Here is an 18,895-nt window from a genome sequence, read left to right on the forward strand (position 1 = left end):
ACCCCATTAATAAAAGAATAATATGCGCCATCATCAGCGATCTGTTCAGGAATTAAAAAGCGGAGGAGGGGCGGACAAGAAAGCCAGTTCATTAAAATGAAAGCAATAAATGAAAATTGTAGATAAATAAGACACAATCCAAAAGAAAACAGTCATTTATATAAACATTCGTTCACCTGTGACATTAAAATTACTTGAATAAAGGGAGATATACCCTTTCATAGAAAGATTCAAAAATTTTGGACAAAATTCCAATAAGAATCTCAACAAATTTTTGCATGTACTTTTTTCTCCGTGACTTTTTAAAGTATTGTGTACTTTACAAAAGCATTCTCAACTACATCTGGAATAAAAATAAATCTAAATTAACAGCCAGAAAGCATTTCAAAAAGGAGAAAGCTGCCTAAGAAATATCAATACGTATAATAATTGCTCAGTTATTAAAATAGTTTGGCATCTGCTTCATGATAATACAACGTCCATGATTAAGAATGTTTTTAAAATGTAGTATAATAAACGTAGCATTTCAAAACAATGAGGGAAAGAATGAAATATTCCAAACATCAAGTCATTCCTAACAATTGGGAATAAAGTTTATATCCACAGATCACATGTGATACAGTTCACATGGATTCAAGGTTTGAAATGTTTAAAGTAAACCACTAAGTTAGTAAAAGAAAATAAATTGAGATGAGAAGTTGTGACACAAAGAAACCCATAAATTTAATGTGATACATTTTATTATAAAAAATAGCGAACAACTCAGTTCTAGTTTTTAAAAGATATTAAAAGCAACCAGGAAATTATATTTTTACTATATAAAAGAAAAGATGTATTACTTAATAAGATCTTTAAATCAATAGAAAGAAAAAACTTAAAATGGGCTACAGAACTAAGCAGCAATATAATAAAAAAAGAAAATTCAAATGAATAATACGTGTTTAGAGAAGTTGATTATGAGAATTGAAAGAAATGTAAATGTTTATGTAAAACATGTAAGATATCACTTACTGAGATTTAACTTTTTTTAATTTAGAATTTATATATATACACAGAAGTTCATTTTATTTGGTACAGTTTTATGAGTTCTGACACATGCATAGATCTGTGTAACCACCACTTCAGTCAAAATACAGAACTGTTTCATTATTGCCCCCCAAACTGCTTCATACCCTTTTGAAATAAAAACCTCTCAGCACTCTTAACTTCTGGCAACCACTATGTATTCTTCATACCTATATGTTTGCCTTTTTAAAAAAGTATTTTTACAAATACCTACAACAAATATTATAGTTAATATGGACAGTGTTCAACTTAAAAGTAGGACAAAAATAAGGATGCCTGCTATCTCCAACCTTATTCAGCATTTTTCTAAAGTTCTTAGAGTAATATAGTAAAACAATCATATACACAGAAAATTCAAAGAAAAGTATCCAAAATAAGAGTTTTAGAAATTCGATACAAGTTCAATATAAAAAATTTCAGAAAATTAAATTATTTTAAAGGTATACCTAATAATAGCATGAAAAATATGAAAATCTTTACAAAAACTATAAAATATAATGAGGGATATAACAAATTCCTAGATAGGAAGTCTCAATGTTATAAAAATATCAGTTCTCTCCATGCTGATGTACAAATTCATAGCAATCTCAAATAAAATCCTAATAGGAACTCCATGACTGGGGGAAGGGATTATATCAGGAAAGAGCCAAATAAGAATATCAAAGGGCATTAATGGATGTGGTTCCTGTGATTGTGCTCAAGATTTCAGCAGGGGCTTCCCTGGTGGCGCAGCGGTTCAGAGTCAGCTGCCAATGCAGGGGACACGGGCTTGTGCCCCGGTCCGGGAAGATCCCACATGTCTCAGAGTGGCTGGGCCCGTGAGCCATGGCAGCTGAGCCTGCGCGTCTGGAGCCTGTGCTCCGCAACGGGAGAGGCCACAACAGTGAGAGGCCCACGTACCGCAAAAAAAAAAAAAAAAAAGATTTCAGCAGGAAGTTCACCCATGAGCTTGTGGGTGTACCTCAGTGAGGATCTCCCCACTGGGTCCACAGGCACCACCAATGCCCCAAGTGCTAAAACACACTTCCCACCACTCTGCAGCCAGCTCCTTGTGCATGCTCCCAAGAACAAAGGCAAAAGTAAGTCCAGTAAACAGAGTGCTATCAGGAAAACAGACCAGGATCTTTTTTTTTTTTTTTTTTTTTTTAATTTTTTGGCTGAGTTGGGTCTTCATTGCTCTGCGTGGGCTTTCTCTAGTTGTGGAGAGCAGGGGCTACTCTTTGTTGCGGTGTGTGGGCTTCTCATTGCGGTGGCTTCTCTTGTTGCGAAGCACGTGCTCTAGGCACATGGGCTTCAGTAATTGCAGTATGCGGGCTCAGTAGTTGTGGCTCACAGGCTCTAGAGTGCAGGCTCAGCAGTTGTGGCACACAGGCTTAGCTGCTCTGTGGCATGTGGGATCTTCCCAGATCGAACGCATGTCCCCTGCACTGGCAAGCGGATTCTTAACCACTGCGCCACCAGGAAAGTCCCAAGACCAGGATCTTTGAGCAAGGAAAAAACCACAAACTTGACGTATAGTGCCATCTTCTAGAAAAAAGAGGTTTGTGGTAGCCAGCTTGGTGACTGGTAAAATTCAGAAGAGACATAAAAACTTAAGAATCCTTCCACAAGAGGGTAAGAAGAGTGGAGAAGATGTAACCATACGAAGGCAGGGGAAAAAATCCCTGATATATTAAAAAAAACTGAGCACAGATGTACAGTATAATCCACCTGAAGGCAAACAGTAAAGAATTTAGAAGGTGTCTGCTACGTCAAATGTGAAAGCAGCAATGCAAAACTACAAGGAACATGAAAAATCAAGGAAACATGTCATCACCCAAAGATAGCAATAATTCTCCAAACACCAGGCTCAAAAGCAAAGAATTCTGTGATTGAGCTGACAAAGAACTCAAAAGAGCTGTTTTGAATAAACTCAAAAAGCTACAAGAAAACTCAGAAAGCCAATCCAATGGTATCAGAAAAAAACCCATAACCAAATGAAATATTTACCACAGAGATAGAAATCTTTAAGAAAACAAAACAGAAATTCTGGAGCTGAAGAAGTTAATGAATAAAATGAAAATGCAGTAGAGAGTATCTACATCAGAGCAGACCAAATGTAAGATAGTCTAAGTGAGCTTCAGAATACGAACTTTGAAATAACCCAATAAGGAGAGAAAAAAGAAAAAAAAATGAAGTAAGCCTACATTATTGATGGTACTCTACAAATGTACAAGTATTGGAATAACTTGGGTTCCAGAAGGAAAAGAGAGGGAAAAGGGGAACGAAAGTTTAAAGAAATAATAGCTGAGAACTTCCCAAACCTGGGGAGAGATACGGACATACAAGATCATGAGCTAATAGTTCACACTATTCTCTCAATTCAGAAAGACCTTCTCCAAGACACATTATAATGAAACTGTCAAATTCAAAGATAAAGAGAGAATGCAAATAGCAGCCAGAGGGGAAAAAAAGATTCAAACCTATCCAGGAACCCCTATTAGGCTACCAGCAAATTTCTCAGTAGAAATTCTATAGACCAGGAGAGAATGGAAAGTTGTATTCACAGGATTGAAAGAAAAAATACTCCAGCCAAGATTTCTAACCAGCAAAGTTATCCTTCACATATGAAGGAGAAATACTTTCCCAGACAAACAAAAGCTGAGGGGTTTCATCACCACTAGACATGCCTAGAAGAATTGCTGAAAGAAGTTCTGCAAGGTGAAGTGAAAAGACACTAACCAGAAACATGAAAATGTAAAGTATACACACATTGGTGAAAATAAATATACAATTAAACTTAGAAAACTCTAATTCTATAAAAGAATGGCGTGTTAACCACTTACCTAAAGTATAAAGCTTAAAAGAAAGAAGTATTAAAAATAATTATAGCTATTATGTGCTAATGAATATATATAATATAAAGAGGTAAAAAGTGATATCAAAAATATAAAAGGGGGAGTAAAAGTGTGAAGCTTTTGTAGGCAAAGTTAAGTTACTATCAGCTATAAATGGACTTTATTATCTATGAGATATTTCATGTGAGCCTCATGTTAACCATAATGTAAAAACCTAGAATAAATTCACAAAAGAAAAGAAGAAATGGGAAACAGAGGATTCCACCACAGAAAATCACAAATTTACAAAGGTAGGCAAGAAGAGGGGAAAAGAATATGTGGAAATACAAAACAAGCAGAAAGCAATTAATAAGATGATTTCAGTAATTCCTTACATACCAATGATAGCTCTAAATGTAGATGAATTGATTTCACCAATCAAAAGGCAGAGTAGCTGGACTGATAAGAAAAAAAAGACCTAATTATATGCAGCCTACAAACGACTCACATCAGCTTTAAGGACATATGGTCTCAAAGCGAAGGAATGGAAAGATAAATTCTGTGCAGGGTGACACCAAAAGAAAGCAGGGATAGCTATATAAGCCAAAAATGGTAACAAGACAAAGAAGGTAATTACATAATGATAAAGAGGTCAATTCACCAAGAAGATACAATTGCAAATATATATGCACCCAACATCAGAACATCTAAATATATTAAGCAAATACTAACAGATCTGAAGGAAGAAATACATAACAATGCAATAATAGTAGGGGACTTAAATACCCTGTTTTCAACAAGGCTAGATCATCTAGACAAATAAAGAAAAGTTGGATTTGAACCATACATTAGACCAAATGGACTTAACAGATATTTATAGAACATTCCATTCAACAGCAGCAGAATACGTATTCTTCTCAAGTGCACACAGATTTTCTCCAGAAGAGATCATATGAAAGGCCACATAAGTCTTAACACATTTAAGAATATTGAAATTGTATCAAGTATTTTTTTTTACCACAATGGTATGAAGCTAGGAATCAACAACAAGAAGAAAGCTGCATAATCTAAAAATAAATTGAAATAAACAGCACACTCTGAACAACCAATGGATTAAAAAAAGCAAAGGGAAATCAAAAAATATATTGAAACAAATGAAATGGAAACACAACAAACCAAAACCTCTGGGATGCTTCAAAACCAGTTCTGAGAGGGAATTTTACAGCAATAAATGCATATATTAAGAATATAGAAAGAGTTCAAGCAAACCACCTAACTTTACATCTCAAGGAGCTAGAAAAAGAGGAAGAAACTAAGCCCAAAGTTAGGAAAAGGAAAGAAATAACAAAAGTCAGAGCTGAAACAAATGAGAGACCACAAAAAACAATAGCAGAAAACAAATCTTAGATTTCAAAAATCTAAGTTTTTTTGAAAACATAAACAAAATTGACAAACCTTTAGCTAGACTCACTAAGAAAAAGAGACGACTCATAAATGAAATCAAAAATGAAATAACTGACATTACAGAAATACAGAGAATTGTAAGAGACTACTATGAACAATTATATGCCAATGTGTTGGATAACCTAGAAGAAATGGATAAAGCCCTAGACACGTAATTACATATACGAAAAAATATTCTCGTAGTTTATGCAGATACAGCCAATTCAAACTGAGAACTGTAAGGTTTTACTTAACCTCTTCTGTGACATCTGTATCTCCTTTCTTCCACACTGGAAAATCTCGTTCTCAAGGACATGGGAAATAATTGAATTAGAATATCCAATTAGTCATTTGTTTCACCTCAAATGATGCACACACAAGTTCAGATTAACAATATCCATAATACCATATAAGACATTAATGAAAGAATTTGAAAAAGGCAGAACTAAACGGCAAGATATTCCATCATCATGGATTGGAGAATCAATATTGTTAAATGTCCATGCTACTCAAAGCAATCTACAGATTTAATGCAATCCTTATCAAAATTCCAATGGCATTTTTCACAGAAATAGAACAAAAAAATCCTAAAATTTATATGGAACCATAAAACTCACCCAATAGCCAAAGAAATCTTGAGAAAGAAAAACAAAGTTGGGGGCATCACACTCCCTAATTTCAAACTATATTACAAATCTATAGTTATCAAAACTGTATGGTATTGGCATAAAAACACACACACACAGATGAGTGGAACAAAATAGAGAACACAGAAATCAAGCCATGCATATATGTTAAGCTAGTTTATGACAAATGACTAAAAATATACAATGGGGAAAGGACCACCTCTTCAGTAAATGGTGATGGGAAAACTGGATAGCTACATGTAATGGAATGAAACTGGACCACTATCTTGACACATACACAAAAATTAACTCAGAATGAATGAAAGCCTTTAATGTAAGATCTGAAACCACAAAGCTCCCAGAAAAAAATAGGCAGTAAGCTCCTTGAACTCAGTCTTGGTGATGATTTTTTTGGATCTGACTCCAAAAGCAAAGGAAACAAAAGCAAAAATAAACAAGGAGAACTACATCAAACTAAAAAGCTTCTGCATGACAAAGAAAACCATCAACAAAATGAAAAGGCCTATCCCAACTGGGAGAAAATATATGCAATTCATGAATCTGATAAGTGGTTAATATCCAAAATATATAAAGAACTCATACCACTCAACAGCAAACAAACAAGCACTCTGATTTAAAAAATGGTCTGAAGAACTGAATAAACATTTTTCCAAAAAAGATAATATAGGTGGCCAATAGGTATGAAAAATGCTGAGCATCACTAATTATCTGGGAAATGCTCATCAAAACCACAATGAAATGTCACCTTACACCTATTGGAATGACTATTATCAAAAAAGACAAGAAATTACAGGTGCTGGAGAGGATTTTGAGACAAGGCAACCCTTCTGCACTGTTGTTGGGAATGTAAACTGGTGCAGTCACTGTGGAAAAAAGTATGGAGTTTCCTCAAAAAACTAAAAGTGGAACTACCATTTGACCCCAGCAATCCCTCTTCTGATACAAGGAAAACAGTAATTTGAAAAGATATATGCATCCCTATGCTCACTGCAGCATTATTTACAATAGGCAAGATATGAAACAACACGTGTCCCATGATGGATGAATGGATAAAGAAATTGTTGTACAGATATACAATGGAGTATTATTCAGCCAAATAAAAGAATGAAATCTTGCCATGTGACAACATGGAAGAATTTGAGGGCACTATCCTAAGTGAAATAACACAGACAAAAAGAAATACTGCATGATCTCATTTATATGTGGAATCTTTAAAACAAAAATCTTAGGAATAGAGAACAGATTGGTGTTGCAGAGACAAGAGGTGGGTGGGGTGAAATGGGTGAAGGTGAAAAGGTACTAACTTCCAGCTATAATATAACATAAATAAGTCACGGAGATGTAAGAAACAGCATGGTGACCATAGTTAATAATATTATATTGCATATGTGAAAACTGCTAAGAAAGCAAACCTTAAAAATTCTCATAAAAGAAAAAAGTTTTTGTACCTATGTATCTTGACAGATCTCAACTAGACCTAACATGGTGATTATGTCACAATATATACAAATAATGAATCCTTACGTTGTACAGCTGAAACTAACATAATGTTATATGTCAACTATACCTCAAAAAAAAAAAAAAACTATGATATCCTAGGAACAATACAATATCAGAACTAGTTGTGACTTCTGAAAACAGTTAAAACTTTTTTTGCATGAAATTCTCTCCTTCCCGTCCCCATTTTTTCTTTGTACCGTATCTACATTCTCAGAACATAAAGCCATTGAGATAGTCTGGGACCTGGGATCCTCTACCTGTACACGTGTCCTTGTACCTGGGCAAACGTCTCCTCCAGCAACTGAATAGTATATAACTATACGGGACTAAAAATAGCTGCATGCATGCCAGTTGGGGGCAATTAGGAACAGTAAGATACTAAGGGCCACAAACCAACTGCTGCTTCTGAGGTGCCAGGAGCAAAAGCAGGGTACTGCACATGATCCCTGCACACAGCACCACCAAGGGGGTGGGCAGGCCACCTAAGCCACACCTCAGTCCGACCCACCAGTCCTGCCCCCACCCTCACCCCATTTAAGGAAGTAGCCTGCCCCTCTAGAAGAGTGAACAAGGGCACCTGTTACTTGTTTTCGCTCCCTTGTGCTGCAGCACTAGTCCCAATAAAGGCTTGCCTGAATTCCTCCTCCAGCCTCATCAATTTCTGTGAGTAAAGCGTCCAAGGGCCCAAATCTGTATCAATTACATAGTATAACTTCTTTTTAACCCGCATTTAATCTTAATTCTAGAGGTAACTATATATTTACTGCTCACACTAATCCTTATTGCAATGTCTCTTTAGTTATTGTGGTTTCTGAAGCTGGTTCTTCAGTAGATTCCTCAAGGAGGGCTCCTGGAACACTCTCCTGAAACACTGTAATGATGAGAGGGTCAGTATTACTCACTTTTCTTTTTGCCTCCAGCTCCAATATGATTCAATATGGGACTTTTAATGATTCTTTCTTTATTTCAAAGTTTGATATTTTGTTCATCAAGGACTTTTTGACACTGAATTTAGTTTTTGAATAATTATTGCATTAAAGCCTCATTTATCTTGATTACTGAGTTGTCGGTGCCCCTGAAATTTTGTGCCCGAGGTCAGTGCCTTTCTCACCTCACCCTAGTCCAAGCACGGAGTTGGAGCTTCTCTGTCCTTTGTCTTTACTGTTCCCATCCTACTTACTTTGATAGCGCTCCCAACAGTTGCTGTGCATGCATAATCCAGTCCCAAAGGAGCCCTGGCGGCTCAGTGTGAGAATTCAAAGACACTCATGCCTTACCTTAGACCTCTGCCTCACTAACTGGTGGAGTAAACCAAGTTTCTTCCAGTCTCAGCTGCAGCTCCTGGCCAGGCTCTTGCGTAGCACAAGCTCAAAGCTCTGCTGTGGTTCCTCCTTTGGTCCCTGCACCGCGCATGCATGGGGCTCTCCTGGGAAGGGGTGCGCGCAGGCTTGCTCTGCCTCTGTACTGAGCATGCGCAGGGCCCACATGTGTCCAGTTACACGGTTGCTTCCTTCTGCTTTCCCCACACTTAGGGTGATGTTGAGCAGGTATAACGGCTGTTGTCCACCCAGTTGTATTTTGCAGTAACAGGGGGATACCTTGTCATCTAGTCTCCTTGTAAATATTGCCCATGGATTTCGGTTTTAATGTCTTATGCTCTGTGTTTATATGCAGATTCTGGAACATAAAACCTATGCTTCCATGATCACACCAACTTCCCAGAATTCCTAAATACATTTTATTTTTAAAACGGTACTTCAAAAGAAAACAATGGAGAACGGAATTAATTTTTTATATACAGAAAAAAACTACATTACATTTTTTAAAACTACATTACAAAAGAAACCCACAAAAGGCTATTTTCTGCTCAAGGCCTAGACATGTTCCCACTGTCAACAAGGTAGCTTGCAACTGATAGGGATGTGGCAGCTCCTGGTCCAGGCAAGATGTAGAGCAAACACATGGGATGGCCTGGCCCAGCTCATAAGAGAGAAAGGGAAAGGCCCTGGGAGTGAAGAGAGAAGGGAAAACCAGGTAAAAGTTTGTGACCCAATGCTTCAGCTGTTAGGGTGAAGTTCCTGCTACTGGTCCACGGAACCAGGTGAGGGGCTGAGTTTCACTCCCTTTTGGTGGGAGAGGAGGCAGGGATCAGAGATGGACACACACAGAAAGCCAGGTCTGCTGGTGGACTGTGCCCCTAACAGAAGGGTGACTAGAAACATTCTACTCACTGAGGAAGCTTTACTGTCTGGGCTCTGGGTGAGCCAGAAAGACACTACCCTAACAGGGGGAAACTGTAGGCCTGTGCTGTGGACTGGATATTTATGTCCCCCACATTCATATGTTGGAACCTTAGCCTCAAAGGTGATGATGTTAGGAGGTGGGGCCTGTGGGAAGTGATGACGTCAGAAGGCAGCGCCCGCATGAATGGGACGAGTGCCCTCGTAAAAGAGGCCAGAAAGAGTCCCCTTTCCACTTCTGATATGTGAGGACTCAGCAAAAAAAGGACTACCTATGAACCAGAAAGTGGGCCCTCAGCAGACACAGAATCTGTAGGTGCCTTGATCTTGGATTTCTCAGCATCTAAAACTCTGAGAAATAAATTTCTGTTGCTTATATGCCACCCAGTCTGTGGTATTTGTTACAGCACCCCAAACAGAATAAGACAACCTGTGATTCAAGCAGCCAGTGTCTGATTGTAAATGCTATGGATATAAGTAAACAGAGGAAGAGGCTGGAGGTGGGGAGTTGGGGACGTTTTGTTTTAACTAGGGTGGTAAGTGAAGTCTTTGTGTCAGGGGGAACATGGAAGAATTGATATTTAAGAAGAATTCTATATGTTCACCTCCATAGGGCCTGAAAATGCACTTAAGAAAATTCAATATCCTTTTCTAATTAAAAACCAAAATAACACAACAAAAATGGCAATAGTTAGAAATGTCCTTAACATGAAAAAGAAACATGTATACGTCAAAACCCCAAAGCCAGAAAGAATCGCTATCACCAAAACATGCCCTGATCTCACCATGAACAACAGTAAGCAGAGACTGGGAGGATTAGAACCCCAACACCTTCATGAAATAGGTAATTTGATAAAACTATAAAAGAAATTACTGTAAATTGGTTGAAGACCCAAAAGATTGCATTGGAATCATAAGTGAATAACACACCATGAAAAAAAATACCAGGAAAATTAGAAAAACAGAACAAGATAAAAAAAATTCTAAAAGTAAAAAAACACTGCCATGGAAATAAGAACACTGCTGGGTGGATTAGACAGCAAGTTAACCGGGGTTGAAGAGACAATTAGTGAACCCGAATGTTGCAGAGAGATAAACTAATGGAGAATAAAAACAGGGCAAAGACAGTGAGACAGATGAAGTGTAGAAAGAAAGAGTTTAATATTCCCTGGGATTTTACGATGAGAAATGGGAGGAGTGTTAAAGACATAGGATTTGAAGACTTTTAGAATTACTGTAAAACATGGATTTTCAGATTCCAGTCCTGAGCAGGAAAAATAAAAACAAACTTGAACCTCACCCTACAGTATTGGATTGTAGAATATTAAAGATAATTGAAGACTTTATCACAGAGCAGGGAAGGCAGACCACAGTGAGACCAAACAGCAGCCCAGTCAGCAGTCACAATTCAGGGAGGAACACAAAGCAAAGACATCTTCATGTCAAGGGAAGCATCCAGAAACATCTGTATATTTTTCTCCCTAAACTATCACTCAAGAATAAAAGCAAAATATGAACATTTTCAGATAAAAAGGACTAAGAGAGTTTGCCTCTCTCAGGCTCTCACTGAAAGTGAGGAAGGATGTATTTAAGGAAGAAGTGAGTGAATCCCAGAAGGAAGGAGCAGCGTGTGAGAGACATGGAAGCAGGAGATGGGGGAAAGCAGGTCTCAGTCAGACAGTCATCGACTGTGTGAAACAACATTCATGGATTAATAATAGCAATAATCACGACTAACTGGAGGCATAAACTTCTATGGTTCAGTGTTGTGTCCTGGCCATCACCTGCCACCCTACCAGGGTTCAGGAAGCCTGAGCTGAGGTTGGGAACGCATATATATCTATTTATATAATAATTATTTATATCTATCTACATAGTAAGAATTCTATACCATGAACAAGTGGGATTTATTCCTGAAATGCAAGAATGTTTCAACCTAGGAAAATGCATTGGTGTAATGGAATGAAGGGGAAAAAATATGACCATCTCAAGGTAGAAAAAGCAATTGAAAAAATTAAACACCTCTGCATGATGAAAACTACTCAACAAACTAGGTTTGAAGAAAATTATCACGACAGAATTCAAGCCGTGTATGTAAAACCACAGCCAACATCACACTCAACGGTGAAACACTGAAAACTTTCCCTCTGAGATCAGGAAGCATGTAAGAATGCTGGGTTTTACCACTTCTATGCAACATAGTACTGGTAGTTTTAGCCATAGCAGTTAGGAAAGATAGATCAATAAATAAGTTAATGAATAAATCACTGACATCCAGTGATTTGAAAGGAGGAAGCAGAATTATCTCTGTTCTCACATGACATGATCTCATGCATACAAATCCTAACGACGTCACAAAACTAATGTCCAAACTAATAAATAAATTCAGCACAGTATCAGGATACAAAGTCAACATTAAAAATCATTTATTTCTATACACTAACATGATCAATCTGAAAAAGAAACTAAGAAAACAATTTTATTTACAATTGCATCAGAAAGAGTAAACGACTTAGTAATTAACGTAACCAAGGAGGTGAAGACTTACACAAGGAAAATTGCCAAACTTTGTGAAAGAGACTAAATGACACAAATCCCATTTTCAGGGACTGGAAGACTTATGACTGCTAACATCTCAATAGTACCCATTGTAATTCACAATTCCAATGCAATCTCTATCAAAACTCCATTCTAAATGGAAAGCCCCATCCTAAACTTCACTTTACACTGAACAGACCCCCAAAGAGCCAAACACTTCTGAGCAAGAAAAACAATGTGGGAGGATGCACATTCCCTGATTTCAAAACTTACTGCAAAGCTACAAGAATCAAAACAGTTTGGTACTGGCATAAAAACAGAATTATACCTCAATGGAATAGAATTCAGAGCCCAGAAAGAAACCCTCACATATATGGTCAAATGATTTTTGACAAGAACAGCAAGATTATTCAGGGGGAAAAGACAGTCTTTTCCACAAAAGGTGCTGGGAGAATGTGATATGAACGTGCAGAAGAACGAGGCTGGACTCTACCAACACCATTTATAAAAGTTAACTCACAAATAGGGACTTCCCCGGTGGTCCAGTGGTTAAGACCTTGTGCTCCCAATGCAGGGGGCCTGGGTTCGATCCCTGGTCAAGGAACTAGATCCCACATGCCTCAACTAAAAGATCCCGCAAGCCGTAACGAAGACCCGTTGCAGTCAAATAAACAAACATTAAAAAACAAAATAGGGACAAAATTTCATATCTTGGACACACAGACATACATACATCCAGATAGACACGGAGATCTCACAGTGTGCCTGCTTGAGTTTAAAAAAGCCTCATTCCTTTCTTTTTTTTTTTTTCCTCTCTTAAAGTTTTAATTTCTACTAATTGAGCCAAGGCTGTAGTCTCAGGTGACGTGGCCTATGTTTACACTGCGGGGATGTCATAAGAGTTATATATATAAAGTTATACTTTATCCTAGGAATACTCTTGCACCAATCACTAGTTTTAAGTACATTCTGTGATGATTTGAGCCCTGCTAACTAGGCAGATTTGTACCTAGAGAATAGCACACAAAAACCCACAGAACAAAACAACAAACTATTCTCAAACAAAATACACACTTGCTGGAGACAATCTGAGATTTACCTGTGATTAGACATTCAAAATTGCAATAGTGCACAGCAGAATGTCACGAAATAAACATTTCCCCTGATTCGGAAGTCTTCCTTTCTTCATGCAAAATTTACCAAAAAACCCCCAGAAAAACAAAAAAAACTCAACCAAGCCCGATAGTAGCGAGAATTTTCAAATATTTGAGCGCCTATGATAACTACTCAAACATGAAATTTTAAACGCTCATTTAACTTAGAGTAACGCTGCTTCGCAACAACCTGTTGCTGGAAAAGAGTAACACAAACAAGAAAAACATAAACCGTTCAAAAAGCCCTCCATACGCAAAAATATAAAAAGCACAGAATTTCCTTATTTCAAACTTTGGTTAGATGTTACTATTTCACACACCCTCCAGAGAGCGCTCTGCGAGTCAGTTACGAGTCATTTCAGTTAATCAAGGGTGAAAACGCTGAAAGCGAACCTTCAGCCTTTTGGAGCTGACCCTCCTGAGGGCTTCAGGAAAGGGCACAGAGGCCCCCGTATGAACACCGCTCCTGGCGGCCGGGGGTCCAGGATCCCCGAGCTGCGCGCGCGCCCATCACCCGCGCGCATCCCGAGCGCAGAGGTCCCTGCACCCCTCCGGACCCACCGTGCCCGAGACGCCCGCCCCGCGGCCCCGTCTTCGGGCTCCTCTGCGGCGCCTCCCCGTCCAGGCCCCGCGAGCCCGCGGCGACGGGGCCGAGTCCGGCGTCCGCAGACCCAGAGGTCAGCCCCCCGCCGGGCGCGTGGGGACAGCCCCGCCGCGAGGAGGCCCGAGGGGCGCCGAGGAGGGAGGGCTGCAAGCGCCCGAGGCGCCCACCGCTGAACGGCCGCCTTCGTGGCCCCGTCCTCACCCTGCGGCCGGTGGCGGCGTCCCCGGAGCCGAGGAGCGAGGGAGGCTCGCGCCCCTCGGGGCTGGAGGGGTCGGGCCCAGAGGGGTCGGGCCCCTGGCTGTTGGGCAGGCGGGGGGCGGCGGCCGGGAGGCGCGCGGTGAGGTGCTGCGGGTGGAGCGGCACTTACTCGTCTCTGCGCGGCTCCGCCGCCGGGAGAGTCACAGTGTGGGGACCGACTCGGTCTCCAACTTCCCTTTCCTCAGGACGCGGGTCTTCAGGAGCCCCAGCTTCGCAGCGGCACAGCCCTCTCACCTGCCTCCACTCACGCCTGCGCACTCTCCTCGGGAGGGAGGGGGCGGGGCGGGGCGGGGCGGGGCGAGGAGGGGCGGGGCGAGGAGGGGAGGGGCGGGGCGAGGAGGGGAGGGGCGGGGCGAGGAGGGGCGAGGAGGGGAGGGGCGAGGAGGGGCGGGGCGAGGAGGGGAGGGGCGAGGAGGGGCGGGGCGAGGAGGGGCGGGGCGGGGCGAGGAGGGGCGGGGCGGGGCGAGGAGGGGCGGGGCGGGGCGGGGCGCTTCCAGGCCTCAGGACACCCGGTCTGCATACCCGTGTCTATTTTTAATTTCCTGAAAGTGTTTTACTTGAAATCGATTTTTAAAAAATAAATGACACGTTTTCTTGTCCAAATCATAATTTGCTGACTATAGATGCTGCCTTTGTAAGATTTCTTCAGTGACCATAATTTATCCGCTGTCAACCGACCTGAGTCAAGTTAACAGGAATCAAATGTTTTCAAAATTCTACTTTCCTTCCATCAGTTTTCAGTCAATAATACATTGTGCCACGTGGAGTTTTATTTAGCGTGCATCACGTTTACTAATAATCACCATGAGGCCCATGGTCGGTAGGGTGAAAATGTAAGGGTCCATTAGGTCTACTACCTTGATCACAGAGATTCTTTTTCTTTTTCTTTGAAGACAGATACTCAATTTTCATCCAGCTTTTTGAACATGCTGCCTCCCCCAAAGACCCCACCCTCCTCGTCTGTCCTCTTCATTAGAGAATAGAAAAGGATTTTCTCTCAGCGGATTCCAAGGTACAGGCAGATGAAAGATAAACTGTTCCCAGTTGCTTGCCTAGGAACTGAAAGAACGTTTCCCACTTGAATATCCTAGTTACAAACCACATCTCCAATTCCTCTAGGAATGAAAAAACGCCAAGGAGAGACTGTGCCGCGGAAATTAACGAACAATTCATTTGACAAACATTCAATCTTGAACTCTTCATCCTGGTGATTAGTGTAGGAAAAGAGCACGGGTCATCACCATGCAGTTTTCATTCTTTTTTTTCCTTAGGAAGACAAACGCAGTTTTATTGAGGACAGTAGTTCACCAATTTTTTTAAAAGATATTTTTGATGTGGACCATTTTTAAAAAGTCTTCATTGAATTCGTTACAATATTGCTCCTGTTTTATGTTTTGGTTTTTTGGCTGCAAGGCATTATGGGATCTTAGCTCCCCAACCAGGGATCGAACTAGCACCCTCTGCATTGGAAGGCAAAGTCTTAACCACTGGACTGCCAGGGAAGCCCCAGTAGTTCACCAATTTTAATGCTCTAATTCCTAACCTCTCTTGCAGCACAGAGTGGCCAAGCAAACTTTAAGCAAATCACACCTGAACAGAACGATTATGTGGAACTTATGGGATTGCTTAGATAGGCAGAGATAGCTGTGTGGACACTTTGGTCCTTCATCTTTGCTCCCTCCTGCCTCAAAAATGAATATGATGTCTGGCCCAGGCTGGTGCTCCAGCAGCCATTTTGGGCCAGGAGACAGCCTTCAGGATTGACACTAGCTAAAAGATGATGGGACAGAAAGACAAATGATGGCTGACTACAGTGCTGTGCAGTTGAGGGTCAGGAAGGACTGTCCAAGTTCATAAATCTTTTTACATGAGAGAGGAAAAAGTCTCCCTCTTGTCTGAACCTGTATTGTTTGGGTTTTCTGTTATATTATGGAAATCTAATATCAAGAGAACTATTGGTTTTGCACTGAAACACTGTGTGAACTTTGACACCACAGTCCCCATCTCAGAGAAACCTCCTCGTATGTACCATGGAAGATGCAGGGGTGAAGATGGCCCGTATATTCTGAAGATCCCATTCTTTGGCCTGGTCTACATCCATGTCATCTTCTATTACTTAAAGGGCCTCATCAGTTCTTGGGGAACTGTCCATTGTCCCTTAGTGCACAAGCTTAGTTGAGGCTGAAACCCCTTCCTAGCTGCAGGGCAGAGGGGCCCACAGAGCCACTGGGGTGCCCAAAACCTGTGAGGGAGGCCTGAGGGTGCTCATGTCTCCCAGACATACCACATCCAGGGATGTGGAAGGCTGGGTAGACTGTGTGCAGGGTTTGGAAGCTCTTTGTTTAAGCCATCATTGTACAATTGGAAAACTGAGGTCCAGTGAGGGGCAGGGAAAATCCAGGGCACTGGGCAGGGGCAGAGTCCTGAGAATAAGGGAGAGTTTGGACCTCCTAGGCTAGGGCTGCCCCCTCCCACGGGGCTTGCTTTGGAATTAGAGCTCCTAGGACCCCAGTACGCCCCCACCCATGTGGAGTAGATTTCTGTGGAAGTCCACACAAGTGTACACTGACACTCACACTAACATCAGAGAAAGGGACAATAGGACATGGCGTCAGGGGAAGGGGGGACACTGAGGCGGTGACAAATGTAAAAGAAGAAAGACAATGACAGAAACCTGGATCATTCTTCCTTGGACTGAAGCAAAGACCACCGTGCTGGACCATCAGGGGCCTCATTTGGAATTGGGGCCAGATCCACTGCACTGGCTGTACTGAGGAGTCCTTGTAAGGGCACTGGACACCCCAGGGCCAATGTGGACAAGAGAAGGTTGAGGGAAGCTTCCAAGGTCACTCTCAAAGCCCCTGGTTCCTATGGGTCCTGTCACATTGCCCCCCTGGGGCCCAAGGAAAGTTGATGTCCTGAAGTCTCTGAAACAAAGGTATGTTTTGTGCTGTGGCTTCCCTGCTTGGTGTATAGTATGGGTGGTTCCCATCAGGGGGAATGATGTGTCCAGTGTGCTCTACTGGAGCAACTGGGGCCAGGAGAGTGTCCCCTGGACTCCTGAACATTCCCCTGCCCCTGACCTGGCCTGTACCTCCTCTTATTAGCATCCATCTCTAACATCTGAGCTTGTCAGTGGCAGGATGGAGCCTCTTATCTACTCATTCACCAGCTGTGCCCTGAGCCCTCAAATGGGGACCATGATGAAAGGAACCACCAGGGTCCCTGCCCTCTAGCAGCTCACAGTCTGGAAGGGAAAATAGACAAAACCAAGAATACAGAAACAAAAGAAAGAAAACAGCAAGTTCTATATCGAAAAACAGCAGGGTGCCACAACGGGGTCCTGGGGTCCACTAGGTGAGGGGATCTGGAAAGGCTGCATTGAGGTGACATGTCTGTTCCCAGCAGTGAGACGGAGTCAGCCCTGCACACATCTGGGGACAATTAGCCTAGAAGAAGGCACGAAACATAGAAGCTGAATGTGTTTGGCCAGAGAGGGAGTCAGAAGGGGGCCAGTGTGGCTGGTGGGAGCTTGGGAGGACAGTAGGGGACAGTAGGGAGGGCAGGGCCAGGGCCTGGTGCTTGATGGCCGTGTGAGTGATCCACTGTGTGCGACAGCATTAGCCACTCTTAGTGGCTTAAGCAACAAACATTATCTCATGCTATCTGTAGGCCAGGAATTGAACAGGACTCAGCTGGAGGCCTCTGCCAGTGTCTCCCAGGGGTTTGGGGTTGTGGACTCGAGTCAGGACCCAGGTGCTCCTCTGTCTGCTGGTCTCCCTCGGTGCCAGGCCATGGGGACCTCTTCAGTTAGCATCTCATAACATATAGACTTCTTCCCCAGGGTGAAAGACCAGGTGGAAGGGAAAGGGGGGCGGGGAGAGGGAGGGAGAGAGAGAGAGAGAGAGGAAATTGCAACATAAATGAAGCATGGAAATTGTACACCTAAATAATTCTGGGGGATTGTCAAATGGTACAATCACCGTATGTAACACTTCAGCAGGTCTTCAAAGGACAAGCATACAGTTTTCAGTCAACCCCAAAATTCCACTCTTACATCAATACCCCAAAGAAGTGAATACAGACATTCAAATGCTGGTACACAAGTATTCAGAGCACCACTATTCACAAGAGCCTAAAGGTGAAAACATTCATAATGTCCACCAGCAGATGAAAGGACAACCCAATGCGGTGTGTTCTCAGAATGGAATATTATTCAGGGACAAAAAGGATGCAAATATTCTGGAAGAGATGTTAGAGGGGGGTTATGTAACATTGTGAATGTACTTACTGCCATTTACATGTGCAAGTTAAAAAAATCAAACTATTAAATTTTATTTTGAGTGAACTTTATATCTAGATTAAACAATTTAGTAAATATCATAAAAAATCATATTAAAAATGGACTTGCTCTGACTCTGGAGCTGTAGCAGGCAGTAGAGGTGTAGCTGGCTCTAGTTCTGCAGAAGTTTCCAGAGCTTCTTCTGGAGCTGGTGCTATAGACCCAAGACTAGAAAATATCATCAATAGGACTGCTTTTCCATGTGCCTCCCAAAGACAGGAAACTTCTCACTGCCAATCAATGAAGTCTCAGTCCAAGATGCCACCCCCAGGAAGGCTTCCCAGACTG

This window comes from Delphinus delphis, chromosome 16 (assembly GCF_949987515.2).
Source record: "Delphinus delphis chromosome 16, mDelDel1.2, whole genome shotgun sequence".
NCBI lineage: Eukaryota > Metazoa > Chordata > Mammalia > Artiodactyla > Delphinidae > Delphinus > Delphinus delphis.